The sequence below is a fragment of the Vombatus ursinus genome, unplaced genomic scaffold, assembly GCF_900497805.2.
Source record: "Vombatus ursinus unplaced genomic scaffold, bare-nosed wombat genome assembly UNPS02014789.1, whole genome shotgun sequence".
In the NCBI taxonomy this organism is placed as follows: Eukaryota; Metazoa; Chordata; class Mammalia; order Diprotodontia; family Vombatidae; genus Vombatus; species Vombatus ursinus.
This window is the reverse complement of record NW_020954567.1, coordinates 19,842,910-19,855,022: the sequence shown is the minus strand read 5'-3', so window position 1 is coordinate 19,855,022 and position 12,113 is coordinate 19,842,910. Positions and strand designations below refer to the sequence as shown.

The 12,113-nt window shown below is 37.7% G+C and overlaps 1 protein-coding gene and 1 pseudogene across 1 annotated transcript in view; both read left to right on the top strand.

Moving 5' to 3' along the window:
- The window catches only part of ACBD6 (acyl-CoA binding domain containing 6), a 215,678-nt gene that overhangs the window by 169,253 nt on the left and 34,312 nt on the right, over nucleotides 1-12,113 (top strand). The window lies entirely within an intron of this gene.
- On the top strand, nucleotides 6,290-6,668 carry LOC114047633 (annotated as a pseudogene).

The following is a 12,113-nucleotide window of genomic DNA, read 5'->3' as shown; positions in this document are numbered from 1 at the left end:
TCATAGTTTTGTTGGCATATACTTAGGCAAAATAACTTCTAATAATTGCTTTTATCTCTTCATTGTGAATTCACTTTTTTCATTTTTGATACTGATTTTGGGGTTTTTTTAAAAATCAAATTATCCAATGAATCATTAATTTTATTGTGGATTTTTTTTTTTACATTTTTTATCTCTTTTATAACGTTGTATATATTTTCTTCATATGTTGTCTCCCTCCATTAGAATATGAATTTTCTGAGGTCAAGGACTGTATTTTGGCATTTCCTTTGTATCCCCAGTGTTTAGCACTGGACCTGGCACATAGTAAGTACTTAATAAATATGTTTTGATTGACTGATTTTAACTTTTAATTTTAATTGGGTCTTCCCTGCCAAAGCAGTCCTTACCTCGCTGACTGCATTCATTTCCCATAACTACTTCTTTCCTAAGCCTTCCACATCTCTCTTCTGTCACTCTCAGCAGAGGACCTCCCCTCATACTTTTCTGAGAGAAGAGGCCATTGTCCATGAGTTTATTCTCCCATACTGTATTTTTCATCTCACAAGCCTTTGACATCTTTCCCCATTTTCTTCTCTAGTTTCTGATGAATTATAACAATTCCTCATAGATAACATTTAAGTTCCTTCAAAGAAGAGACTCTCTTTTTGTTCATCTTTATACCTGCAACTAATAGTAGGCTCTTAATAAATGCTTGTAGGGGAATGACGTAATGTTGTGATCTTAAGATTCAACAGTGTTTCAACATTTTTTTTTTAAGAAAATCAAGCCAGAAGTTGAGGAGCACATTTAACTGTATTGTATATGTAGTATCATTGAAATGGGAATTAAAGTTTTGAGTAAAGTACACTTCAAATTTCTGAAACATTTTAAAATGCATCTTTAGGGACGATCTTGAAAGACAGATGAAAAGTTTTTGATAGTATGCTTTGTAAGTGTGGGCTGGAGTTATAGTACATTCTAATATTGTTTGTTCAACCAGATGGTTTCAATGCAGAAGATATTTGAATTACTCAAAATTAAGACCTTAGTGGCAAGAAAACTGAGGGTTAAATCTGAGCTGTAGAAGCAGATTGTGTTTTCCTTTTGTGATCTAGGCTGACAAGACATCAGTATTCTATTCATCTGTTGGGAATTAGGCTGTTAATCCAATCAATGACTCTTGAGTGAGCTGTGGTCAGCCTCCCCCACTGGGGAACAATCGGATCAGACTGTAGATTGTTTAAGAGCACTGTGCTGTCCCCGTGTCAGGTAGAATTCTCAAACGTTCCCTGGTGAATTGAGGACGGGGAAAGCTGTCTTGGCCCATTTATTCTGCTCCTTAAATAACCAGGTATCTGCTTCGTCCATACTAAAGCATTTGGCAATAGTGACAACAGCAGTGCAATAGAAATCCACTAAGTTTATTTCACAAAACTATGGGAGGAGGGACAAAGGAAGGACATCTAATACCCCACAAAATGGCCTCTGGAAGTATTTTCACTTTATTAATAGTTTCTTGAAGGAGAAGTATAGTTCACAGAGCCTAATTAAATCAGATTTTAATTTTAAAATGTGTTTCACTGAGTATACATAATTTTGACATCTTTCTCAGCAGAGCAAGACATGACTCATTTTCCAGATTGCTAATTTATCTATCCTTTAAGTATACTTGGAATTTGTTTTTAAACCATTAGGTAAATATAAATAGTTACAGGGTTTGGGCTTTTTTTGGTTGTTTACTGATGACCATTAAGGCAAATAAATCTTATTCTTTTCATTCTGTATATAAATTCTATAAAAGGATTTCTAAATGAATGATATTAATCTTTATTTCAACTTATTGATGTACCTCTTTAATCCTGAAGAATTCCAACGCACTTCCCATAGTATATGCCTAATAAAGTACTTCCTATCCTCAATACAGGGCCTCATAGACAGAATAAGAGTCTTGTGTGGATTTAGTACCATTTAGTAAAGGCCATCCCTTTAAGGAAACACATGTAAAAGAATCTGAATCAATTGGTTAATTCATGTTGCAAAAGCTCAACAAAAATTTTTGTTTCTTTGTCCTTTTAAAGATGCCTAGCACTCCTAGCAAATTTAAAATATGGTTTAATTTATACAATTTATGTACAACTTTTAGAAAACATACCAATTGTATAAAATGAGATAAACTTAAACACCAAACCATTACTAGTTTAAAATTTCCAGAGAGGTCCAACAATAAAATACCCAAACTCAAAGCCACCACTAGTGCTGGTGAAACAACTTTGCCTTCATCCTTAGGGTCCTATTAACATTGATGCTTCTTTCCAGAGTCCACCTTTACCCCCAACCTCCTTGGACACATGGGCCAAATTTTGTGAGGGAATAGGCCAATCTTTTTCTGGCACAGTGGGCACTCCTCATCAAACAGTCTACATGGCCCACCATCGCTACTGAAATTTACCCTAGTCACAGGACTTCTTACTGATAGCTCTGTCAAAATTAAAGTTAAATAGAATTGAAAGAAAAATGAAAAAACAATGCAGCATTCTAATGAAATTTTTGTTCATGTCCAGTAAATGGAATTATCATCACCAAAGTAATATATAGATTAAGAGAAAACAGATAAAATGTCTGTACTTTTAAGGACCATTGAGTAAAATTATTACCACAAAAAATGGAAATAATATTTAGAATAATTGTTGCAATTACTGGGGTTTGGAAGGTTTTTTTCCTTTGGTTTTGACTGTGTGTGTGTGTGTGTGTGAGAGAGAGAGAGAGAGAGAGAGCGGGAGAGAGAGAGATTCAAGGCAAAGGTAGCACAACATGATTTTTAGCAAAGAAGTGAAGTCAGAAGCCAGGAATCCAATGAAACAAGAGTCTGGCAGGTGGTATAGGTCCAAGCAATAAGGATCGGGCACAAGGAGGAGCAGTCAAGTATCATAGCATTAGGTATAACCACAGGTTTTAGACTTAGAAGGAACCTTAGAGGGGGGCGGAACCAAGATGGCGGAGTGAAAGCAGTGACTTGCTTGAGCTCTCCCCCAAACCCCTCCAAATACCTGTAAAAAAAATGGCTCTAAACAAATTCCAAAGCAGCAGAACCCACAAAAAGACAGAATGAAACAAATTTCCAGCCCAAGACAACCTGTGTGGTTGATCGGAAAGGTATATTGCGCCAGGTGGGGAGAGGAGCACAGTGCAGTGTGGGTGTGCAGGCCGCAAAAACCCTGGAGCAGGCCTTAGAGGGCTGAATCGTGGGTAGCTGTGGTGGTTTCCAGACTTCCCAATGCACAAACGCCAAAGACAACTTAGAAGGTCAGTGGGAAAAGTCTGTGACTGCGGTGAGAGAAGGAGCTAGGTCTCGGCCACAAGTCCAGAGCTCGGCCTCTGGGGCAGCAGCTGCTTCCTGAGCTCCTGGCCCACAGACTGAGGGGGAATCGAGTGTCTGATCAGAGGGGGATTGCAGGGATCTCTCTGCTAGTGCCGAGGCAGGAATCTCTTGCTGTGCCATGCTTGGATTTGGGTCACAGTTCTGAGGGGCAGTCCTAGGGCTAGGAGGAACGCTGGCCTGGTGGAGCTTGTTGTGGTGGTGGAGAGGAAACACCCCGCCCCTTATCATACCGCCTTGGAAAAACTGAAAATTTACAGGTCCCTAGAAGTACCTCTGAAAACAGATGTACAAACCCCCAAAGCTTGGGACAGTACATTCTCCATATTGAAAGCAGACTCTTACCTTAACAAAGAGTTTAAAACTCAAGTAATTGGCCGGGATCATGAGTAAGCAGCGCAAAAAGAGTCAGACTATATTATCTTACTTTGGTGACAAAGAAGATCAAAACATACAACCAGAAGAAGACAACAAAGCCAAAGCTCCTACATCCAAAGCCTCCAAGAAAAATATGAATCAGTCCCAGGCCTTGGAAGAGCTCCAAAGGGATTTTGAGAAGCAAGTAAGAGAAGTAGAGAAGGAACCTTAGAGATTAACCAGTCCAGCCCCTTTGTTTTGTAAAAAGAGAAAACTGGGGCCCAAAGAGGTAAGATCCATTAACTAAGAGTTTCAGGTTATGCCGGTCATTTGTATGAACGGTAAAAGAACTATCCCATTGTCTTCTGAGAAGGTAATTTGAAATACGGTCATGAACCTTTACTGTTTCTTAGACATAATTGTTCATTTCTCAGATCTGCGCATTTCCTCTGATTGTCCCACCATGCCTCTCTCCCTCCTCATCTCTACCTCCTGGCCTATTTAGTTTCCTTCAAGTCCCAGCTAAAAATCTCACTTTCGGGGCAGCTAGGTGGCGCAGTGGATAGAGCACCAGCCCTGGATTCAGGAGGACCTGAGTTCAAATGCGGCCTCAGACACATAACACTTACTAGCTGTGTGACCCTGGGCAAGTCACTTAACCCCATTGCCTAGCCAAAAAAAAATAAAATAAAAATCCCACTTTCTACTGGAAGCTTTTCCTAATCACCTTCAATTTTAGTGCCATGAATATTCCTAATTTAGCCTATATGTAGCTTGTTCACACATATTTGTTTTCTTATCTTCCGCCATTAGATTGAGAACTCCTCGTGGGCAGGGACCTTCTTTTGCCTTTCTTTGTATCCCCTTTTAGGGTTGCTTTTTCATCCTCTTGGTGTCTGTCTGTCACTCAACTCCCACTTATGATTCCAAAAAGCTGTTGCATGCACAGTGGCCACACCCCAGTAAAACCATCTCCTCAGAAGGGCTAAACCAGGTTGAGGGTAACCAATAGGCCTCAAACCCATTGGTCAGTTAGGGGCATGTCTACCCCAAGCATGTGAAGACGTTTCCCAGTGAAATGGGCAGATGAGAACAATTTATTCCAATAGCCATCAAGGTGGCTGAAGTAGGCATTGTGGAGTGCCTAGAACTTGGTCAGGCATCAAAGACACCAAGTTCATCCACTGCATCCCTGGCCCTTGCCAGTTGTCTTGACTTTTTTTTAATTGCCACTGGTTATTGATGACTCAGGAAGAGAAAATGAGACTGACCACCATCACCCATAATATCATTGGTCCTCTAAAGAAACAAAAGACGAGCAACGACAGGTGCTAAATAAATACTGACTGACTGGAAAGTTGCAATCTTCCTACACCCATATTTGTTTCATTTTAGCTATATTTCATATACCCAAATGTAACATGGAGACAGTAGATACAGTCAAAATTGAAGAACTTTACAAAAACTACAGATCTATAAATCTTTCCTTTTGAAGCTTCTTCCAGTTCACTTTTGCTTTTTCAAAGAAAAGCAAGCTCCACAGTAGTACTATTAGTGAGGTTATTGAAGTGTATCCTAAAGGGCTATTTGCACCCTATCTGGTTTTATGCTGCCTGATGAACTATTAATTTCATCCAGGAAGGGGTCAAGTGACTCCTCCCTTTAACTGAGGCAAGAGGTACTTTACACAGTACCTGAAGTTAAGGTGCTTTTTTTATGTCTCAAAAAGAACTTTTGGTTTATAGTGTACAGTATCAAATTATAACAATTTACCACCATGAATTTAAAAAGTTAGTGTGAACAGAGCCCTTGACCTAGAGTCAGAAAGACCTGAGTTCAAATTTGGCCTCAGACACTAGCTTATGTAACTTCTGTTTGCCTCAGTTTCCTCAACTGTAAAATGAGGATAACAACAGCACTTACTTTGAAGGGTTCTTATGAGGACCAAATGAGAAAATATTTGCAAAAAGTGCTTAATACAATGCCGGGCATGTAGTAGATGCTATATAAATGCTATTATTATTATCACATTATGAAGGAGATTTGGAGAGGTTTGGACTTATGAAGATGGATGGCCAAAGGTTAAATTTAGGGATCAAGAATTTGAGGGAAATAAAAGAAAATAATTTGCTGCAAAATTGTTGAAATGCAAGAAAGTGTAAAATGTGGTTGTAAAGTTATTAAGAGTTGATAAATGGTTGTATAGGTCACAATGAAGAACTTAAAAGATAAGCTGTAAACACCCAAAAGTAGTTCAGACAACAGTTGAGAATCTTAATCTACACACACACACACGAGAATTTTGGAGTGACTTTGAGTATGCAGTATTCATATTTCTGCCATAGTCATATACTGGTCTCTGTTTTCAAAGAGAAGGTGAAGTTGCTTAAGGAACACCTCAGTATACTCTTAAGTTATGAGGATCAGCAAAGTTTGCCTTAAGAAAAATGGAAATAGATGTGCAACGGCTTAGGCAGTGGAAGCACCTGCCAGGTCAGATGGAGTGCCTGAGCTGCGCCGCTGCCGCCCCCTCCTGCCGGGACCTGCCACCAGTGCCTCCGACCCACGGTAACCATGTGTGACTGCAAGGCCGTAATCAAAAATGTGGAGAGATGAGGAGGAGGAGATGCAGCAGGACTCCGTGGAGTGTGCCACCCAGGCCCTAGAGAAGTATAACATAGAGAAGGATAGAGCAGCCCATATCAAGAAGGAGTTTGACAAGAAGTACAACCCCACCTGGCACTGCATCATGAGGAGGAACTTCGGCAGCTATGTGACGCACGAGACAAAGCACTTCATTTACTTCTACCTGGGTCAGGTCGCCATTCTCCTCTTCAAGTCTGGTTAGAACATGGCCTGTGCCTCCTGCCCCGAGAGCCATCCAGATCACAAGGACTGCAGCCTAAATTCCAAATATCAGAGACTGAACTATCTTCAGCGTTGTCATGGGAACACCTTCAGCTTTAAGCCTTTATCGTGTTGTTGTTGTACAGGACATCCTCTGTACTAGTTTGTTGTGGTTATAAAACAATTAGCAAGAAAAAAGAAAAGAAAAGAAAAAATGGAAATAGGACTGAAATAGGGAGTAAGGGTGGTGGGAGGGTGGCAGGATCTGAAGTGTCAAAAGAAAAACTTGATTCTTCTGAGGAAATTAAAGAGTGGAAAAATGTCACCCAGAAAAGGAGGGGGGCAAGTAAAGCTTAAAGAACTCTGAGCTTTACCTAAAGAGAAAGAAGTTGAATGCTCTGATGGAAAAAAACAGCCACTTGTTCTTCACGAAATAGTGTAGAGCCCTAGAAGCTGTCAGATGAGACATCATCCAGTCAGGATCAGAGGATGGAAAGAATAGTAGCGGTTGGTGACTGACTTGTAATAGGGGAAGATGGCTGCACATTAGCAAATAGAGAATATACCCCCAATAAAGCTCAAAAAATGCACCAGAAAGAACAGTTATAAAGAAAACCAAAGATAATCAGCTATGAAGTCTCCCATCCAGTTAAGCACTGCATGGAGACTCTCAGAATCCTACTGAAACATGGAGTGGAGATAAACTAGGGTGTTTATAGCAACCCAGCCCTGCAGCAGAAGGGCCAGACCGTGCCCAGAATAATTAGGGACAACCCAGAGGCCCATCTAGGAACACAAACCAGCATCCAGGCAGCCTGGGCCTAAACCACAGCAGGAAGTATGACCAGTCAATTCCAGCAGAATGTGGAACTTCATTTTAACCACTGAACTCAGAATTGAGCAGGGTCTATTCATACTGTTCAGTAACTGTGAATGCTGTGTGACTGAAGCACAACCCCCAATCTAAAAAATGAAGCTAGAGATAGGAATAAACGGGGGAAAATAATGCTGAACACTCTTTAGAAATGTCTTAGATTGAGAGAATACCAATTGGTAAATCCAAAAGAAGAAAATAAATCCACAAAAAGTGTAAGCAACACTTCAGAGGGGCATTTGCCTAGAGCTCCCTCTTCTCTCCTATTCATCTCACATCATTTCGATAACTTCTTCACCCCTGTTTTCACATGAAGAGATGATAGTTCTTTTTGCCAAGGCATTCTACATAGACAAGTAATTACATTCCATCCCATCTGGTCCAGCAGATTGTTCCCTCTATCATCCCTATTCTCTCTAGCTTATCTTCAATCTCTCCCTCTCTAATGGATGCTTACCTACTTCTTACAAACATGTCCATGTCTCTTCCATCCTTACAAAACCTTCCCTTTATCCATCTGTCCCCACTAGCACTTGTTTTTTATTTCTCCTGCTTTTGTGGCTACAATCCTTGAGAAGGCCATCTACAATTGCTGCCTTTGCTTCTGTTTCTCTCACTTTCTCCTTACCTTTGCATACTGGCTTCCAATCTCATCATTCAACTGAAACTGCTCTCTTCAAAATGACCAATGATCTGTTAATTGCCAAATCTAATGGCCTTTTCTCAAGTCTAATTTTTCTTGAACTCTGCAGCCTTTGGGACCATTCATCATCTTCTTGATATTTTTCTCTTTTCCTATCTGCTTATCACTCATTCTGTATCTCCTTTGCTAGATCTTTATAATGTTAAGTGTCCCCCTAAGGCTCTGTCCTGTTTCCTCTTTTCCCTCTATACTTACTTGGTGATCTCATCAGCAACCATAGATTCAATTATCATCTCTAGGCTAACTATTTTCAAATCTACTTATCCATGTTAACTTCTCTGCAAGCTTCTAGTCTTGCATCTCCAACTGCCTATCAGACATTCCAAACTGGATTTTATTGTTGATATCTTAAACTCAAGGTGAACAAAACTAAATTCATTATCTTTTTCCCCTCATTGCCCACCAATCCTTCCCCTCTTCCAAACTTCCCTATTATAATTAATGGCACCACCATATTTCTAGTTCAGGCTCACAACCTAGACCTTATTTTTGACTTCTCTCTGCTGCCACCACCCCATATCAAAATTGTTATGAAATCTTCCTGATTTTACCTTCCTAACATCTCTCACATACACCTGGACTCTTTTTACCTCTGATACTTCCTCCACAATGGTATCATCAACTCATGCCAGGACTACTTTTGGTTGGTTTCCCTACCATGAATCTCTTTCTATTCAAGGCCATCCTCAGCTGCCAAAATGGGCTTCCTAAAGCACAGGTCTGGCCATGTCAACCCCCCTAACTCCTTAAACACCGGTGACTCACTGTCACCTCCAGGAATAAATATAAAATCCTGTATTAGCATTCAAAGCCCTTCATAATCTAGCCTTACCTCACCCCTCCTTTCTAATCTTTTTATACTTATTCTCCCTTCTTCTACCCCACATACTGTGAGATCTGTTGGACACTGGTCCCTTGCAAACAACATTCCATCTTCCAACTCAGACGTGGACTCTAACTGTCCCCCATTCCTAGAACTCTCTCCCTCCTCATCTCTACTTTCTGTCTTCCCTAGCTTCCTTCAAGTCTCAGCTAAAATCTCACCTTCAGTAAGAAGCCTTTCCAGGCATGCCTTAATCTTTGTGCCTTCCCTCTGACATTATCCCCAATTTATCCTATATGTATTTTGTTTGTACATAGTTGTTTGCATGTTGTTCCACCATTAGACTGTGAGCTGCTTATGAACAAGAGGACTGTTTTTTTGCCTTTCTTTAAATTCCCACCTTTAAGCACAGTACCTGGCACGTAATAGGCAATTAATAAATCCCTTTTTATTGACTGAAATTTAAATTTTAACACTTCAGCAAAAGAGAAACTAAACAATTAAACCAAAGAGGGAAAAGACAAATAAATGAAATATAAACATTCAAGTTTAAAAACTCAAAAAGCAACAAATGAAAAATTGTCATCTTAACACCACATTAGAAATCCTTAAAGTTAAAGAAAAATTAAAAATTATAAGCAAAAAAATTGGTAAATAAAAGTGGGAGCTGGGTCTGGGGGGGGTTAATAAAGGAAAAGAACAGTTTAATTTTTTTTAAAAAGAGGAAAACTAAATTATATTTCAAATAGACAAGCTAACTTTACAACAAATTAAAAGGTAGTAAAGGATGCTATCAAATTATTTAGCCCAATTATAAGCCAACAAAACTAATAACTTAAATGGAATGAATGAATATTTCAAAAAATGTGAAATGCCAAGCTTAACAAAAGAAATAATTTAGATAACTCCATATCCTTAAAAAAGAAATGGAACAAGCCATAAATTAATTCACAAGGGGAAAAACAAAACTCTATAAATAGATAGATCTACAATTCCAATTTTACAGAAACTGTTTACAAAAATAGGAAAAGAAAGGATACTTCCAAACTTTCTGTGATACAAGTCTGGTATTGATATCTAAAATAGGAAGAGACAAAGCAAAGAGGGGGGAAAAGCAACCATAGACCAATACAAACACTGACACAAAAAGTGTTAAATAAATTATTAACAAATAGGCTATAACAAGATATTGTAAAAGCAATACACTATGACAAAGTTAGATTTGTTCCAGGGGTACTTCAATATAAAGAAAACTCTAAACATAATAGTTAATAATAAAAATCGCATGATTATATCAGTATGCTAAAACAATCTTTGCAAGATCCAATAGTTATTTTTTAAAACACTAAAAAATATAAAAATGGACTTTTATTTAAATTTGTAATTGGCATCTATATTAAATTAAGAGCAAATATTATATGTAAGGGAGAAAGTTTTAGAAGCCTTTGTATAAGATCAAGAATAAAGCAAGAATGGGGCAGCTAGGTGAACGCTTACTAGCTGTGTGATCCTGGGCAAGACATTTAACCCAATTGCCTAAAAAAAAAAAAAAGAATAAAGCAAGAATACCTATTATCCCTACTACTGCTTAACATGGTAATAGAATTGCTAGCTATGGTAATAATATAAGGAGAAAAATATAGGTAATGCAGAAACAAAACTGTCTTTACAAAGAATAAGATAGTTTATTTAGAGGAAACTAAAGAGTTAGCTAAAAAGTATTTGAAACATTACATTCAACAAGATTATTAAATATAAAATAAGTACATATTAGTTATCAGCATTTGTGTATATTATAAGCGAAAATCTGCAGGAGGAGAGAGAGAAAATCTCATTTCAAAGTAACTAGAGAAAGTATAAAATATTTGGGTGTTATCAACCAAGACTTATACAGGAACTGTATGAAAGAAACTCTAAAATATTCTTTACAGAAATAAAGATGCACCTAAATAATTGAAGAAATATTCATTTCTCATGCATAAACCATAACAATATAATAAAAATGAAAATACTACCTAAATTAGTTTACATATTCCATGCCATGTTGATCAGACTTTAAAATGATTATACAATTAGGAAAAAATAATAATGAAATTCATTGGAAGGGGAGAAAAAAATCAAGAATTCCAAGGGAAATACTAGAGGAAAAGTGGGAAAATGGACCCAACATTACCATATACCAAATTATACTATAGTTAATATTAAAACAATGAGTACTAGTTTAAAAAAAAATCAATGAATGGAAGCGATTAGGTACACACCATGTAGAAACAAATGAACTTAGTAACATGATATTCAATAAAACCAAAGATCCCAGCTACTAGATTTAAGGGACCCAATAATCCTTTAAAAAAAAAAAACTCCTAGGAAAACTGGAAAGCAATTCAGCAAAAATTAGATATAGACCAGCATCTCATGCTTTACTCTGAGATAAACTCCAAGTGAATACATGACTTAGACATAAGAGGTCATATCATAAACAAATTAGAGGAGCACAGAAGAAATTACCTTAACATCTGTGGATAGGGAAGAGTTCATGACCAAATATGGGATAGAAAGAATCACAGAAGATAAGATAGACAGTGTGGTTACATAAAATTTAAAAGGTTTATACAAGTAAAATCAGTGCAATTAAAATTAGGAAACTAGTAACTGGATGGGGAGGGAGGAATCTTTGAAGCAACTTTTATGATAAAATTTTCATTTGTAAGATATATAAGGAAATTATTCAAATGTATAAGAATAAAAGCTGCTTTCAGATAGATAAACTACTCAAAAGATATGAATAGGGCATTTTCAATGGGTGAAAGTCAATACTATCAACTGTTATTTGAAAAAATGCTCTGAGTCACTAGTTATTAGAGAAACACACATTAAAACAACTATGAGGTCCCACCTCATACTTTGTACATTGACAGTGATAACAAAAAAAAAAAGAAAATGACAAATTTTGGAGAAGTTTAAGACAACTTGGCAGAATGATGCTTAGTTAGTGGAGCTATGAATTGGTCCAACCATTCTGGAAACCAGTATGGAACTATACACAAGAAGACACCAAACTGTGCACACCTTTTGCTACAGTGAAACCACTAGTATGCCTATACCTCAGAGAGCAAAGAAGAAAAGGACCAATACCAATTTTTTTTTAAAA